The sequence below is a fragment of the Pistacia vera genome, unplaced genomic scaffold (assembly GCF_008641045.1).
Source record: "Pistacia vera cultivar Batoury unplaced genomic scaffold, PisVer_v2 Contig398, whole genome shotgun sequence".
Classification (NCBI taxonomy): Eukaryota; Viridiplantae; Streptophyta; class Magnoliopsida; order Sapindales; family Anacardiaceae; genus Pistacia; species Pistacia vera.
This window is the reverse complement of record NW_022196221.1, coordinates 637,963-656,695: the sequence shown is the minus strand read 5'-3', so window position 1 is coordinate 656,695 and position 18,733 is coordinate 637,963. Positions and strand designations below refer to the sequence as shown.

The 18,733-nt window shown below is 33.7% G+C and overlaps 1 pseudogene; it reads left to right on the top strand.

Moving 5' to 3' along the window:
• The first annotated feature begins 671 nt into the window (after positions 1 to 671).
• Positions 672 to 18,626, top strand: LOC116141342 (annotated as a pseudogene).
• Positions 18,627 to 18,733: the final 107 nt, after the last annotated feature.

The window sequence follows — 18,733 nt, the reverse complement described above, 5'->3', positions numbered from 1 at the left end:
TTTTAGTGATTGTTATGAATCAGATTCGTGAACAGGAACACTAGTATTGGTTTTGCATTAAATTACAGAATATGGAAGAGTCCAGTTTGCCTCATTTCAATGATGTTGAGGTAAATTGTGGTCGAAACCTTAACTTTTTTGTTAACATGATTTTAACTTTATTGTATCGTATTGTTTCTTTTGATGTGCTGTATTAGTACATTCTAATTTTGTCTATTATAAAACTATTAAATAATCAGGAAAATGAACGTGATGAATTAGAAGATATGGGATGCGCAGAGGAAGAAGTAGAGCCTCATATTGGAATGGTGTTTGATTCAGTTGATAGTCTGGTAGAGTATTACAAACGGTATGGTAACAAAATGAGATTTGAAGCAATGATACGTACGTCAAAGAAAGGCGAAGATAGAGAGATGAGATATGTGCAGTGGCATGTTCTTGTTCTGGGAAGGAGAGATGTAAGTCCAGAAATACCTAGAAAAAACAACCTGTTGCCAAAACAGATTGTAAGAGTCGGATTAGTGTAGCTTTGAATGGTGAATGCAAATGGGAAATTAAATCAGTTGTACTTGTACATAACCATGATCTTACAAGTCCAACAAAAAAGAAGATATTTCAAGGTTAACCGAACGATACAACCTTATGTGAAAAGGCGACTTGAAGTTAATGATATGACTGGGATTAGACTGCGTAAAAATTTTCAGTCATCTTCAGTTGAGGCAAGAGGTGTAGAGAATTTGACGTTTCTACAAAAAGATTATAGGAACTACATTAAAAAAGTGAGAAAGCTACAACTTGGAGTTGCAGATGCTTCAGCAGTACTTGAGTATTTTAGGAAAATGCAAAAGGAGAATTCAAATTTCTGGTACATGATTGGTATAGATGAAGAGAGTCAATTACTAAATGTGCTATGGGTTGATGCTAGATGTAGGGCTGCATATAAAGAATTTGGTGATGTTGTCACCTTCTACAGAACATATCTGACGAACAAGTATGATATGCCTTTTGCTGCTTTTATGAGGGTTGATCATCATGGACATTTAACGTTGTTAGGTTGTGGGTTAATTTCTCATGAGGACACTGAGACATTTGTATGGTTATTTCGTTCTTGGCTTGAATGCATGGATGTTGCTCCTAATGGAATTATCATTGATCAAGATAAGGCCATGCAAAATGCAATTGAGATTGTTTTTCCTAGTACAAGACATAAGTGGTGTTTGTGGCATATAATGAAGAAACTGCTTGAAAAGTTAAGAGGGTATAAGAAATATGAAACTATAAAGTTTAAGTTGCAAAATGTTGTGTATGATTCCTTTACGCGTGAAGAGTTTGAAGAGCGGTGAAACCAATTTGTTGACATGCACAACCTTCACGAAAATGCATGGTTATATGGATTGTACAAAGAAAGAGTACGATGGTGCCTGCATTTCTTAAATATACTTTCTGGGCAGGTATGTCTACTACCCAACGTAGTGAAAGTATGCATACATTTTTTTATGGGTATGTAAATTCCAAAATTACTTTGAAACAATTTGTGGAACAATATGATAATACATTGCGAGCTAAAGTGGAAAAAGAAAGGGAGGTTGATTTTAGATCTTTTAAATCTTGGATACCATGCATAACTAATTACCCTATTGAGAAACAATTTCAAAGTGCATACACAACTGCAAAGTTTAAAGAGTTTCAAGAAGAGATTGCGGGGAAGATTTATTGTGAGTTATCTTTTCTAAATAAATATGATTCATACGAGGAGTATCTAGTTTTGGAAGATGTTTGGTTTGGAGATAGTAGTCACCATGTTTCGTTTGCAGTATACTTTGAAGAAAGTTCATGTGATATTCGTTGTACTTGTCATTTGTTAAGTTCAGGGGGATTTTATGCAGATATGCCATTATAGTGTTGATTCATAAAAAGATTTCACACGTTCCAGAAAAATACATTTTATGGCGTTGGAGGAAAACTATAAACAGATGTCATACGAAAATTAAGGTGAGTTATAATAGGTGGAGCACCAACATTGAAGGACAACGTTTTGATAAGTTGTCTAATTTAACGCTAACAGTAACGGATATGACACCAAATAATGAGGAAGATTATAATATGATAACGGAGTTTATGATTAACATGAGGAAAAAGTTGGAGCAAAAGGAAAGTGAGGGAGGACTTGGTACAAAAGTAAACATCTCTTTCACAACCGGGTTGAGTAGTCAAGATGGGGATAGTCCTCCGAAAGAGGGGAATAGTCTAATTATTAGTCCACATGCAGCTCGTAGCAAATGTCGTCCTCCATGTAGAAGAAAGCAATCGAAGGTTGAAGAAATTGTACGTAGGGTTAAAAAGAAAAAATTACAAAAAACAAAGAATTGGTATGAGTTATACACCTATGCTTACATGATAATATTTTTTAAACATTATTTACTTATTTGAAGTTTAGAATAATATCAACTTGATTATTAATGTGTTATGCTACTTTTTAGGAAAAAGGATCATCGGTACATCAACAAAAGGAACAGTACAAAAGGAACAATTTCTTTCATGTACTTCCGTGGCCGATGCGGAAACTTAAGTGTTGTCGAATGATGTTGTTACTACTCAGGTATGTGTTATGTATGTTGTATAATTGTAATTGGCTTAAGTTTTCTATAACGTGTGCTAAATTGTTGTTGTTAAACAATGACAGATGTCCACTGGTCTGGTTCAGAATCTTGCAGGACAAAGTAATTTCTATACTGGATAGGGGTTTGTAAATGATGAACATGCCTCGCTGGGAGATGTTTGATATTGTTGACAGGTTGAAGCATATAGAATTATATTTGGTAGAAATTTTTCATGCTTTGGTTAATTTCTACCGAATGCAATTGAGTTGTATGCTTATTCAATTGTTTTATTTTTAGTATTTTCTTCATTGGTTGTGTAGGATAGTGAATTCATGATAATGACCTTAATGTAACTCATTATGAATGTTTTCACATTATATTATCATCACATTGCAGACTTCGGTTGTAGATGGAATTTTGGATATACATTTCATTTGAGATTTTAATTTTGATGTCTTTCAGTATGTCTAGTATTACATATACATATGCATTCAAAAGAGTAGTTCACACATGTATAAACAAAAGACAAATCTATTTATAAATAAAAGACAATCTTTATCAAGAACATCCGCTGAAATCAATATATTTATAAACAAAAGGCAAAAATAATCTTCATACATAAAGCTAAGTATTTGAAGTACACATAATTATAATTAACATTCATAGTGCATTCCCCAAGAATGTTGACAAGGAGCAGGCTGTTGCGTCTTCATCGTGGTGCAAGGGGTAGAGTTTGACTGGAGGAGGAGGAGGCTGTTGAGAAGTTCTTCATCATACTGAAAATCTCTGTCATGCGTTCCCCAATGATGTCAACTATTTCTTCTATTCTTGATGCAAACGTGTTGAAATCACTTTGCAATTGATCATGTTGTTCTTGCATTTGCCTCTCAATACGTGAAAAATGCTCCTCTTGAAACTTTTCCATCCGCTCAAATCTGCTTTCTATTTCCTCTAAAGTATGAGAAGACATATCTTCTACATTCTCAGATGATCCAGGTTCAGTACTCGTTCTTCTTCTTTTGCGCACATAGACTTGTCCTTTATTAACCCTTTTGGAACACTGACACCTTCCTGAACTGTTGCATCTCTCTCTATTTCATCCCTAATCACAAACCATTGTCTTGCCATATTCTTTTTAATCAAACCCATTTTATTCATGTCACATCCCCCAAGACATTATTTGTAGAAAACTTAATCTTATTTACTACATCATCAGGGGTGATCTCAATACCCAACTTCTCACATATTAACGCACCAAGCATCCCTAATATATTTCTCTTTTTTCTGCTTGAATCTCTTCCAACTTCTTAATCAGTAACTTCGCTGAATTAACTTGCCTCCCTGCTACTGCTGCTTCCATGAACATTAAATCCTTAACCGTCACATTTCCATTTGTCTCTTTCCTACCATTAAATGTGTAAGTCAAATATTTGTGAAATACTCTCATAGCAGGATTCTTTAACTTTGTAGATTTACACCTATGTGAATGGTAAGTCCTTATCCTAGAAACATTAATCCAAGCTTGTTTGGAATCCCAAGTTCTAGATACGTTTTCCAAACCTTCAAAATCAAATCCTATCCAGGTTGCTAAATCTTGTGGTCTCACTACAAAGTTCTGATTCTTTAATCTAAAAAACATTGTATACACCAAAAACTCATCAGTATCTGTCTCCACAACTTCCAAACTACCAAAAAACTCATAGATCAAATGCTTATATCCATCATATCTAATACTGACCAACCGATCCCATTTCAAATTATTAATCCAACCATTCATTTCATCATCTAAACCTAAACTTGTTAGAAGTCCTAAATCCAAACTTCTTCCAAGGTAAATATCTTTTTTCGACACGTCCTCATATTGTTTTTTATGTTGCAAGTCTCGAAATTGAATTGCAGATGATGATGTGCCTCCATGAGGAATAGTTGTATTTTTTGCTTTCTTCTAAAACCTGTATACATAAAAAAGTCATCATCATTATCTGCCAAACCTAAATAGATTTGCAATTACCTTTCAAAGTATTGCCCATACATACTTTAAAAAATATTCCTTAGTATGCTACACCGCCTGACCTAAACCAAAAACTACAATTCTTAATACACTAGTAGATTCTCAACCACCATTCCTTTGTAAGTTTCAAGTTTCAGCACAAGATAAAGTTAGATGAGCTTGTATAAAAGACATCACAAACCACAAAACCTACCAATATATTGCCAACATATGTGCTTCAGTAAAATTGGATACAGAATATAAAAGCAGAAGCACTCAATTTTTTTTTCCTTTTTTCTATAGATGTGCTCTAATGCATTCGAGAAAGGTGCAAACCTTGATGATTTGGATCATCCTATCCTAAACTTCATATACTACCTGGTAAGTTCGGGTATAAATGTGGTATAAAAATATCAATAACATACTCTTCTTTAGATATGTTCTTGTGGAAGTTCAGAACAAGAAGTTTTCTATTTGTTTTTTCAGCTATACTATTAGAGATGTCAATGATGCCCATGAACATAATAAAATGCATTTTAGAAGCTTACATTATTTCAGAACTGTTCATATGTATCGGTCAATGAGTGGTTTTGGTCTGCTACCTTTTGGTCATTGATATAATTATTCTTAGAAAGGTGTGTGATGGTTTTCTTAAATTATATTATGCCAAATTGAGATGAGTGAATTTATGATGGCTGTTTATTTCCTTGAACTATTTAGTTTAGGTCACAACCCAGGGTTCTTGTGCTGAAACTTGAAACTTACAAAGGAATGGTGGTTGAGAATCTAGTAGTGTATTAAGAATTGTAGTTTTTGGTTTAGGTCAGGCGGTGTAGCTTACTAAGGAATATTTTTTAAAGTATGTATGGGCAATACTTTGGTATGCTCTGTAGGAAGTGGGAGAATGGCAGTAATGGCTAGACTTCTGGAAGTGGGTAGGATCTCGCCGAATACAGCAGATCGGATCTTTTACAAATACTTAAACCATGCAAAGGAGACAAACTTAATATCTAATACTAAGCAAATGCATTTTTCCTCACTAAGATTCCAGCCCAGCCGAGAAATGCAAAACAGTTCAGCAAATATTACCCATACAAAAAAAATGCAGAATTTCGTCCCCTCTTCAATTAGCAAATTTTTACCTCCCCTTTACAAAACACATTTTAGCTTCAACATCTCATCTCACACACCATTTAACTTCATACAAGAAACTTTACTTATACATATATATAACATAGCATATAGTCACACATTTTAAACCTAACAATTGCAATGTCACCCAAAAATGAAGGCTTATAATTCATTTTGAAACACACTTAATATCTTCATGGCCCAGGCAACTCATATATCCAACAAGCAGCCAACATACAAAACAATTGAAAACCCAAATAAAGTTTAAATTTAAAACACTTAATAGTTTTTGTCTTAATGTTTTAAGAATGTTATGTCAAAATGTTGGATCCCTGCGTGTTCAAACAATTCAGACAATAAAAGAACTAGTATTTCAAGCAATAAAAATGGAGAATTGACAATAGTAAACCAGAAATGCAAACTGACCTAAGACAGAGCATTCGAAGTATTATCAATGGTAGAACACTTCTATTTATCAATCACGCAAACCAGTCCCACCAAATTGACTGGATTTCTCTTTATCAACTCAACTCTATTCAACACAAACGTAGAATCCAACACATTCATCCAACATAAAAAAAATAATAATAATAATTGAAAAACGAAAGTGTCTAATTACCAATGGCAAATGAGGAAGACGAAGAACAAGCGTAGAAGAGGAAGACGAAGAACAAGAGCGCGAAGACGAAGAACAGGAGCGCAGATGGAAGACAAAGAAGAAGACTGGGGCTATGTGTTTTAATTTTCAAAACTTCCCCCAAATTTTTTTAACCTAATACTATTTCTTTTAATTACAGTATGGACGATCATCCAAAACTTAAGGACGACCGTCCATTCCTTATGGACGGGCGTCCATTACTTACGGGCGGTCGTCCTTTACATAAAGGATGACTGTCTAATCCTTACGGATGACCGTCCATACATAATGGACTGGCGTCCATTACTTACGGATGCCCATCCACAACTTATGGATGGCTGTCCAAATTTTTTATTTTGTTTTTTAAAACAACAATAATGGACGGGCGTCCATTCCTTACGGACGCCCTCCCAAACTTAAGGGACGCCCGTCCTCAATTTATGGACGAGCGTCCAAAATTAAGGGACGACCGTCCATAACTGATGAACGATTGTCTCTAAATGTTTGTTAATTTTTTTAAAAGAGTTGTTAATGGACGGGTGTCCATTAAAATATGAACGTCCGTCCAATATTTAGGGATAGCAGTCCATAACCTATGAACGGCTGTCCCTAATTTTTATAAAAAAAAAAAAAAAATTATTCTATTTTACTGAGGGACGGGTGTCCTTTAAATGGGGATGCCCGTCCGTAGTAAATGAACCCCTGTCCATATAATATGGACGGGAGTCCATGTAAGTGAGCAGTCGTCTATATTTGATGAACGGCCGTTTACTAGAAAAAATAAAAATAACATGAAATGTGTCTGGTTTGCTGGTGTTAATCAATAGGACACGTAGGCCGTACAATTTCGGTTTAAAAATGCCGGTGTCTGTACATTATTGAAATAAAAAGCATGGAATGAACTTTCAAGTTTTTTTTTTTTTTTTTTTTTAAAGAAACTAAAAATCATGAAAGTGTAAAAGTTTCACAGCAAAAATATGAGAATTCTGCCTGAGTATGGTTATAAAAGTGAATGATTTTTGAGATTACAAAATTATTTGATTGGGAAGAAAATGTGAATTAATTGTTAGTAACTTTTATATGTTGTGTAAGTAAAAAGCTGTCGTTTGAAGAAAACAAAATTATCAAACCCATAAGATTATTTTTATTTTTTTTCTTTTATCATATTTTTAGTAAGATGATAAAATTTGTAATTTCACACACATATTCTGCTTCTTTTAGGTAATCCCCACTCAAATTATGCAATTTTAATATGGGGAAATAAATTAACAATTTACCAAAAAAAATTATTGATGAATCGTAGTTAGTGCTAAGCTTCACAAGCAAAAATAGGAGAACCACATTATAGTGCATACCATTAATTTAGTTTTTTTTTTGGTTATTTATCATGATTTTTAGGTATAAAAAGTTAATAAAATACAAGCTAGCAATGGAAATCTACATTAAATTATATTTTTTTTATTGTCTATTCTCATAAATAATTTATAAATTGATGTGGGATTCTAGTAAATTGATAAAATTTTGATTTTTTTTTTTTTAAATTTCAGTGACTTGTGTAATAGGACACACCACACAACACACACACACACACACACACACACACACCACATATATATTAATTATGAACTTAAAGTGCATTAAAAATATGTGTGACAGGATTCTCGGGAAAATTAAAATAAAAAAATAGATAATAAATTAGTGAATATTTATATCTTCTAATATTAAAGTTTGAATTATTGTAATCAGATAATATTTATTTGGGGCTTACTCTACTTATTTTGTAAGTTAAACAAGTTCAAATATTGGTAAATCATTTGTTTAAAAGATTAAGGTTCAAGCTTATATTTTATTATCATTTTATAATTATTTTGAAAAACCTCCCTTGCTCATTATGATAATGAACACGATAAACTTACTATGTAAAATTATTTGAGTTAATTTTTCGACTGATGCATAGACTTTTGTTGTATTATTTAGAGGTTTAAGTTCAATCTCTTCTTGGTTATTAATAAGGGTAGCCATTGGATTTGTTATCCGACTGAAGTTCTTAAGTTTGAAAGATAGTTGGGATGCGTACAAACTGGCTCGGATACCCCTGACATAAAAAAAAATTAACATCAATGATTTTTATAAACGAAAAAATCAATATTTAAGTAACCATTGATTTGCACGTTGAAATTTGCGAATATATGTTACTTAAATTTCATTTGTTTATTTATCTTTTATCATGATTTAATGATTAAAATGAAAAAAAAAATGATATTTTATGCTACACTTCATTAGATATATACCATGCAATGAATGAATGGATTAAAATTTGAGTTCAGAATTTAGGTAAAAATTTTAAATTAAGTATCCTCCCTTCTATTTATTTAATTATTAAAATAATTTACTTTAAAATAAAATAAAAAATATTATAAACCCCCTGAGGTCTCAGACGTACCCAATTTTCCCTTACTAAAACCAAAATTACTGAAGCACCAACCTTTTGTCCTTTTGTCCTTTCTGGCGGAATCGAGTTGGTAAAGTTGTAGCCTCCAAAGCAGAGGCGACTGAGACTGTGTGAGTAATGCGATCGGAAGCACTCTCCCAGTCCCAGAATGGGCTCAAAGCCTTGCTTTTGGGCATCGACGAAGCTGGCCGTGGCCCCGTTTTAGGTCAATTTTTGTTTGCTTTCATACATTTGCTTCTTTCTTTACTTCTGTTTTCTGAAATGTTTTGTTTGTTTCAGGTCCTATGTTGACGGATGCTTGTACTGTGCTCGCTCCTATCAGAAGACTCTTCCACCTTGAACTTGCAGGTTTGACTCTACAACTTTTCCTTCCATTTATTTTTAATGGGTCTGTTTTGTATGCATGAAGTGAGAGGATATTTAGGTTTATTTGTCAATTTTGTGCTTTTAAATGTCAGATTCATGTTTATTTCTATGACTGTTATTAAGTTATGCCATTTTTCTATCAGTCCTTTTTTGGTCAAATTTCAAGCTTGAATTATTTGCATAGCATGAGTATGGGGATGTGGCTTTTACTGCAACATGGGATTTAATGGGAAACCAATATGTTACCTTTGTTTTTAAGTGATTTGATTTCTCGAAATAGTTAAAGTGTTCAATGAGTTGAATGTTCCCTATTTGTTAGCTTTCAGTGTCTTAATTTCTTCTCTTGCTGGAAACTTGTATCAATAATTCTTCAGATTATGCCTTTTTCTTTTTACTAGATATTTTTTTGAGAAAAAGAGCTCTGCACCTCTTGCCCTGGTTCTTTTACTTTGTTGTTTTCTGCTCTCTTCTAAGCTGGGCTTGGTTTTTTCATGTCTTGTGTTGTATGTGATGCTGCAGTTTGCTGCATAACTTGATACACCTTACAAACTACGTCATATAAACTAAAAATGGTTGGAATATCTTATATTAGTTCAGAATATAACTGTCTTTCCTTTAGAGGCATAGTTCGCGGATGTTCTGTGGTACTACATTTGTGGAGCAAAGTGATAAGTGCAAGCTGTTTTCCTCTATGATATCGTTTCATCAAATTATTGGTTTTTGGGCTCTAAAGTTTTTGTTAAACTGCCTGCAGATTCGAAGACATTAAAGGAGGAAGAGGGGAAGAATTATTTGAGACTTGAAGGCTAATGAATCAATTGGATGGGCTGTGGGTCTTTGATCCTAGGAGCTTTCAGCTAAAATGCTCAATAAGTTTGTACTGTTTATAATATTGATTTTCTGGCTTTTGAAGAGTTTCCTTTTTTCTCAATCCCCCCCCCCCCCCCCCCCCCCCTTGTTTTTGTTGACAGAAATAAGATAAACCTGAATGAGATTTCACATGACTCTGCAATTGGCTTGATCACTAGGGTGCTAAACATGGGAGTTCTTCTAACTGAGGTGAAGTTAACAACTCTTTTAACATCATAGCTCATGTCAGTAATGGCATCATAGAAGAGGAATAATTCTACTTGTTTTTATATTTCAGGTTTATTTGGATACCGTGGGACGCGGAGAAGTATAGAATAAAACTGTCTGAAAGATTTCCTTCCATCAATTTGTTGTTGCAAAGAAAGCTGATAGTCCTCTCCAGTTGTTAGTGGTGCAAGCTAGTTGCTAAGGTAACAGCTCCCTCTTCTCAAATCTCCTCAATTTTAGTTGTAAGATTAATTATATTTTTATTGCTAAAGTAGGTCACCAGAGATCAAGCTTTGAGAGCATGGATGCTTGAGGAACAGCTGAAATATGCATACGAACTTTGGTTCTGGATACCCTGGAGGTGAAAATGCTTAATTCTCATTATTGTAGTCTGTTTAAAACTTTGAAACGGTTATTCTAATATGATGGATATGGTATGTTTTCATGTGTTCAGATCCCGTAACCAAGGCCTGGTTGGAAGATCACAAAACACTTTGTATTTGGATTTCCGTCTTTGGTCCGTTTCAGTTGGGGTACATGCACTTCTTATTCCAAAGACGGTGTTAAGTCTTGTGGTTAGTCCTCATTCAACATTCCCCATAATCTTTTATGATTTGGTATTACTGTGTGTCTGCCTGCAATATTGCCCATCTACTTTATGCTCTATGCAGTGTAAAAAATGGTTTCTCTTGCTTAATTCAGAGTTTTGCTTATTGTTTGTTTTTTAATTGATTTAGTTACTACATGCACTCTGATGCCTCATCAATTATGTTTTATTGACAAAATGCACACCTCCTATAACCAAGACATGAGTGGGAATCCTGCAATTGTAGGTTTAGAGCGCTTTTTCCTCTCCTAAGCCATATGTAGCATGGAGAAATGATGGTTGGGAATGTGAGATGTATTGAAATCTCTATGTTTCTTCTTCTTAATTATATGCAAATAATACATTTTTCTTTCAATAATATTCAACTTGGTGTAGTTTTGATAAGTATCAAAGGCTATAATAGCAATTCTAACTATTTCTCTGGTGATGATAATTTCTGTTTTCAAAATATAAGTCTTCTGGCGTTGGTTTGTTTATGCCTTTGGAAGTCCAAATAGGAAAAACATTGGCCACAAAGAAACAAGAATCTTGAAAATGAGTGACTTTTATCCCTTTACTTGATGTTACTTATCCTGGGCAGTATGTTTAAAGTAATGAAGGTCATTAAATGCCCAATTTCTAGCCATTTGAATTGAAAATCTTCCTGTGTGTAATTGCTTTGTCATTGTTCTTAATTCAGGCAGTGCATTTCTCTGGCCCTTAACATCCTGAAACGTAGTCATCCAATCCTGAACTCCTTATTCGGCTGTTGGCCCCAATTTTTTTTTTTTTTTTTTTTTTTTTTTTTTTTTTAAAGTTGTTCTGCAGTTTATATCCACTTTGGTTTTCAAAATTCAGAACATGGTTGTAGCTTTATGCTCCATTACCAATGCATGTTTCTAGCAATTTGCATATCAAGTACAATTCAGCTACACGCATTTTACCAATCTTTCTACTCCCGATATCTATATGCAAAGCTACAATTGATAACAATATCTGGGTGGTGCTTTTGTAAATTTTAATTTATCTCTGCGTGTTTGTTTAGGGAGTCTGAAGAAATGAATGAGATGGTTTCAACAGAAGCAGTGGCAAGCGCAATTGAAATTAAGCAATGTTGGTTTCACCTCATCCAAGAAGAAGTGAAGATATTGAATCAAGTGGTAAAGGCGGGTGCAAGTTTTTCGAGACTCGCAAACTTGAGCAACTAACTCATTCTAAGTGAAGGTTAATCATTATTGTTGTTGAAGATCCTTGTTTATTTCCTTTGTTTTTCTTCTAGATCAAAATTTGTGAATAATCAATTGTGGCTTCGTTTTAATCTCTTATTGATGAGGAAGGTGAAGACTGTAGAACATTAGACTGCATTCTTAACTAAAATTGCAGTAGAATCAAAATTTTGACTGGATGATATAAGTAGAACCGAACATATTCACATATTCAGGTTTTATTTTGGGTAACTTGTAATTTTATAAAGAGTAATTTTATTCGAGATGTTTATTGAGGTAATAACATATGAATCTTATCCATCCTTTGTTTTCTTTCAGTGACTTAATAGAAGGATTTAGTGGACTGAATGCTCTTTTGGTTTTATAGTACTGACATTTGTGCTTTAAAATTTTTAATACTGTAATTTTCTACATTTCTTTATTCCATGGATATGATGCTTAGTTGTAGTGTGGTCTTTGTGTGTATTCTGCTAGCATGAACTACTGGTCCAAACCTTGCATGTAATGGAACAGGATGAGAAGTCCGAAAAAACTTGAGGGGAAAAGGTGCAGAATTTGCCCTACTTGTTTTGTTTCAGCCTTTTGTTTAATTACTTTTTCCTAATCGCCCCTCCATTGTGTTCTTTCCTTAATCCACATAACAATCAAATTCTTGTTCTATCTTGGAGTCAAGATCTCAATTATATTCTGTTGTTGTTGAATTGAGATATATTCCAGCCAGTTTATTTTTCCATCCCTCTCTCTCACACATGTGCACACACCCATATTCACAAGACATCAATATGGATTTGCATGCACTTGAAAAAGCTTGAACATTTATCTCCCAAGTTGAAAGCATATTAGTTTGTGCATCAAATGTTTTTGCATTATGATAATATAATCTACTACACCAAAACATTTAACAAGAGAAATATAATGAAAAATATATTTGAACAGCTGATACAGGTTCACTGACATTTACAAGACACTTTAATTTAGGACGTTTACATTAATGAACACCATTCACGTTTTCTACATACATGTCTTACACAAGCAAAAAAAACTCTCTTGCACTAGAGGATGGATTGGTCTAGTTTTCCTATCCACTTTATAAATGTACAAACCAGGCAACGGCAGTCAAGATCAGGGTGAGAAATCCAGTTGAACTCTGGTTGCAGCTGACGGCATTGCGGTGTGTTTGGGTGGTGGTTACTTGCTGCTCCCCCGGCATATATGGGGATGATGGTGGTGCCTCCTTGTACATAAGGTGTTCCAGAACCACCATTACTTCCGTGTTCACCAAAACCAGGTGATCCACCCCCAGCATGTGCTCCTCCGGTGCCATGGGCAAATTTGCTGCTTTCTACAATATCACTTCTGCATAGTGATCAACATTAGCTGTTCCCGTGCCTGTTCATGTTCAGGTACATATTTATTACCCTGATCAATATCCTCCGAAATCTGTAGATAGAATTTGTGTTGGGTTTAGCAACAGTGTCTAGAACACATAGAGAAACAGCTATTATGTTGCCTTCTTGTTACCCACTAAATATTCAATAGTTGTCCGTCTCTCATCAGTCAATTGATATAGTATTTAAACTACTGTTTTAGGCCGTCGCTTACCAGCTTAAACTGACTGCTTACGGATTTAATGGAAATTTCAGAAGTATTATATCAGATTCATTTCAATGTGAACAAGTCTTTATCTATAGCTTAAGCTTTAAGCTTTTGTATTTTAATGATGATTAACATCAAAATAGAGGGGAATAAGATGGAGGTTCTACGTGTGTGAGAAGAAGGGAGGAAAATTGGTGATGAATTTTCAAGACCTCTAGAACATATTTAGGGTGTATTTTATTCATATTCCAAAAAATTTCTCAGTGTTGACCGTACAGCAGTTATTATATTCCAGCTTAATTATTGTAGTGAAAGTTTCATGTATGAGGCCAAACAATCTCCTCTCACTTTAAATGAAATTTGCACTATTACTAGGACAAACTTTTCTTGTGGGAGACAAGAATCTTGACATAACTATTTTCATATTTGATTTTAATTTTTATGCTTTCCATTATAATTTGATTTTGACCCAAGACAAAAAATAAAAAAAAGTAAGCTCACCTTGGATACCCATGAATGAGTTAGGCATCTGTATTTTGTTATATAAATAAAGAAGAAAATGACTGTAAGAAAATCTGTTGAGTTTTTGGTTTCTAAAAATACATGACTTTTAAGGATATTATGTAAGTAATTTTAGTTCTTGAAGAAAGAGAAGATTTGATTACATCATTTATAGTTGCATACATTAATATACTGCAGTAGATTCTTACTTCTTCTTTCTTATAAAACTCTCCTTATTAACACTAACTCCGAAACTTGAAATAAAATAAGATCCACCATTTTAAGTGTTGATTACGGTGGGCAAAGGATATGTCAACTTCAAAAGTATAACTTTTGCTTTAGAAAAGGCACTTTAAGTGGAATCCATTGGTCCATGGCGAAATTTTATTTAATTTAAGTACGAATATGAGGTGTATTTGAAATTATTGAATTCCATATCTTATCACAATTTAAGAACAACTAGAATTTGTCAATGGCTTCTTGTTTTGCTCTCAAATTCATTTTTGATGCTTAAGACAAGCACAAAATCAAACTTCAATTACATCAAAAGGTTGGGTTGAATAATTATGTCCTTGATTTGGTTTTATTTAGGAAAAAGTTACTGTAGGAGATTTCTGAATATCAAAGAGAGAACTTGTAATTGTGAAATATATGTTTCTTCAGATGATTATTTATGCAAGACTCCAAGTGCTGGAAAACTATATTTTTCTATCCTCAAGTTCTCTGTTGGCTGCTGCATGTGAGTTTTTGATATTAATATTTTCTACTGATACTTTTGCAGCCTGGAAATTCAAACCCTTGTGTGGTGTGTGCATGAATCTCAGAAATTTCAATCAATCTCTCGGCTCTATGACTGTTTTCTGACACTGAGCAACTCAATACTAAGCAAAAGCATAAAAACCCATATAAAAACATGTTCTTTTACATAATAAGGCGGCTATAACAAAGACTAAAGTTTATAATTACCTGAAGAAAAAGCCTTCTTATGAAGAGGACTGGAAGCTGCAGCAAGCATGTGAAGATTCATGAAAGCACAACCAGCAAACAAATCTTTTGACTTCCCATTTGGCTGCTTCTTCTTCCCATGCATGCAAAAGAGGTAGACCTTTTACACCTTATCTAATACTCCTTATATATACTGCTAGTTAGCAAGCTGCCATTTTTCTTTCTGTCTCAATTACTTTACTGTTAATAACAAATACATATATAGAATCTTGAAAGTAGAAGAGGATAATCATCAACCAAAGTGGTCTTATCAATACAGTAATATAATCAGAATCAATTTCAGGGACATTGTTTAGGCTTTGCTGATGTTTAAAGGTTCATCCATTTGTCCTCCTGGGCCACAAACACAACTACTTTTTCCTTGTTTGCTTTTTCTTCTTCACTGTATTTATATATTAAATATTAAATATTAGAATCACAGACTGAGACTCTCCACGTAAAGAGTTACTAAATAAGTTACTAGTTTTTTATCTTTTAATAATTCTTTATATAGCAGAAAGACATACGTGAAGAAAGAATTAATGTTTATGGTGGTATTTATTACCCCTGGTTTCGCCAATTGTGAGAATTCTTTTATTATGCTTTTAACAAGATCATCACTTTTTGGCACTTCTCAATCCTTCTCATTCCATATCCTAGATTATTATTGCTTTATTTTGCTGGGTCAAGCTGCTAAAAGAACAGTTGGAAAAATTCTAGCTGCGAATGTCTCGAAGTTTTTAATATGCGGATCAAAGTTAGGTTATTAGCTTTTTGATTTGATTTGTTAAAGATAGAGATTAACTGCTTACTTTTGATCCGATCCGCACGTTAAAAACTCTAGAACGTTAATACTGGAGATTGACTATATATATAATATATACCAAATTAAAGCATTTGTATATTACTGATTTGTGTTTCATTTTCAGGTGGAAGAAGACATAAAGTATTGCCGAAGTGTCTGTGTAGAAAATTAAAGGCAGTGGGGGTGGGGTAGAAAGAAAACAAGAGAATGATAAAAGAAAGAAGATAATAAAGAGGAAACATGTGTCATGAATTTGGTGGTGATATTATGATCTCATTGCCCATTAAACATATATAATTCCAAACTCAAAGCAATGCCATTTCTTTTATTAATTCTATAAAATCATATAATTATATTTCTCATTCTGGTTAGATTTGATGAGAGTAAAGCAAATCTTTCAAGAACCCTCGTTCGGACTTCCATTCAAACATAATACACAAACGAGAATGTAACTTTAACACATAGATTGAATCTGTTTTGAAATTTCTATTGCGATATTAAATACATTTTGAAACTCCGTCGTATTATTTCTGAGTAGATGAGGCAATTGTTGGTTATCTCCAGTTAGATTGCCAATGCTAAATTAAAAGGCAAACGAATTTATTAGCAGTCTATCCAATCCTGATTGTAGTGAAACTTCCAATAATCCTATCAAGTTATAAAATGAGTCACATTTACTCACCTTCTAATCATGAAGTTTATGTGTTATATATATTTGCATATATATATTTTAATGATCAAAGGTATTCGGACCAGTTTATGCGATACTCTTTAATGAAACCAATATCCATCACCTAAGCTATTAAATTGTGTTTCTAGTCATGCTTTTCCCATAGTTATACCTATATGTTTTCTCCATTTCTCACCTTCTTGCTCATGAAGTTTAAGTGTGTTTTACATTTTTTTCTATGATTAGGGGTGTTTGGGTCAACTTATGCACACCTCAAATAATCTCTCGGGACCCTGAAACTATCGATTGGGTAAGAGCACTAGTTGCTATCCCTATTAGCAATCGATGAAGGATTCGAACTTATGACCTATTGAGTAATACGCCTAAAAGTCTCTATCGAATTACTCGATCACCTAGAGGTAGTTATGTGTATTTTTTACATTTTCTGCCACCAAACTTAAAAAATTATTACATAACTTTAACATTATCCCTTTCCTAAATTCATGTTCTATGTCAACTTTTAAACCATAATTCAAAGTTTAGGTCCATATTGTTGTAATACCCACAAAATCATATTTGTAATATATTGTGTTTTATTAATTAATATTCAATCATATATATATCTCTAAAATTTGTTCATTATGATAATGTTGTGGTTTGTAGGTTATAGGGTTTAGGGAATAAGAAAACAAATAAATGTGAAATACCATTTCATTTTGAACTATTCATAATTTTACCCTTATTCGTGCAAGAAATGAGGCTGTTTAGTAAATTATATGGGTGTATTCAGGATCACTCAAGACAAAACCATAACTAAAATCCACGGATAGGCCCATTCCCTCTAAATCCGAACCTAATACAGCTGTTCGAGTTTCCAAACACCACCTTTTGTACCAGTCCCTCTTCAGAAACCCTAGTAATCCCCTCCATATTTAACTTCTCTGCAACCCCGGATAAAATTTCTCTTTTTGCTCTAAAACCCTAACTCAAGGAACTCAGTCATCAGCTACAATGGTACGAAAACAGAAAAAAATGAGAAAAAGTTAAACATTTTTCTTTTTCTTGTTTGTAAATTCTCTTTCTAATTAAATTTTGATGGGTATTTATTGTAGGCGCCGAAGAAGGATAAGGCTCCACCTCCGTCATCGAAGCCGGCGAAATCCGGTGGCGGCAAACAGAAGAAGAAGGTAACTGATTTATGGTTTACTTTCTATTAGGGTTGTGGTTTTGCCTTCTGCATTGGCATTGTTAATGTTATTTGAACTTGTAGCATTAACTTCAAATTTGTAATCGTGAATTTAAAAACCTGAGTTTTAGCTTAAACGTTGAACTCGTAATATTGAAATGCAATCTCCACTGGTGTTTTTGCGAATTAAATTTACAATGATGTTGGTGTTTTTTATTCTTATATATGGATTTTAGTTTCTTTGTTGTTTCTTTCTGGTTATTATTATTATTATTATTATTTTGGTGTTTTGTGGAACTTGTTGGATATTCTGGGAATGGATGGAAGCTTCTTGTAGTTAGATATTTAGTATTTTCAAGTTGTTTTAAAGTGGCTTGTGTTGAGAATAATGCTTGTTTTTATAGAAATGGAGCAAAGGAAAGCAAAAGGAGAAGGTGAACAACATGGTTTTGTTTGTTAGTGGTGCAAGCATAGTTGCCAAGGTAACAAGCTCCCTCTTCCCAAATCTCCTCAATTTTAAGTTGTAGATAATTATATTTTTATGCGAAGTAGGTCACCAGAGATCAAGCTTTGAGACATGGATGCTTGAGGAAACAGCTGAAAATATGCATACAAACTTTGGTTCTGGATACCCTGGAGGTGAAAAATGCTTAATTCTCATTATTGTAGTCTGTTTAAAACTTTGAAACGGTTATTCTAATATGATGGTATGGTAGTTTTTCATGTGTTCAGATCCCGTAACCAGCCTGGTTGGAAGATCACAACACCTTTGTATTTGGATTTCCGTCGTTGGTCCGTTTCAGTTGGGGTACATGCACTTCTTATTCCAAGACGTGTTGAAGTCTTGTGGTTAGTCCTCATTCAACATTCCTCATAATCTTTTATGAATTTGGTATTCGTGTGTCTGCCTGCAATATTGCCCATCT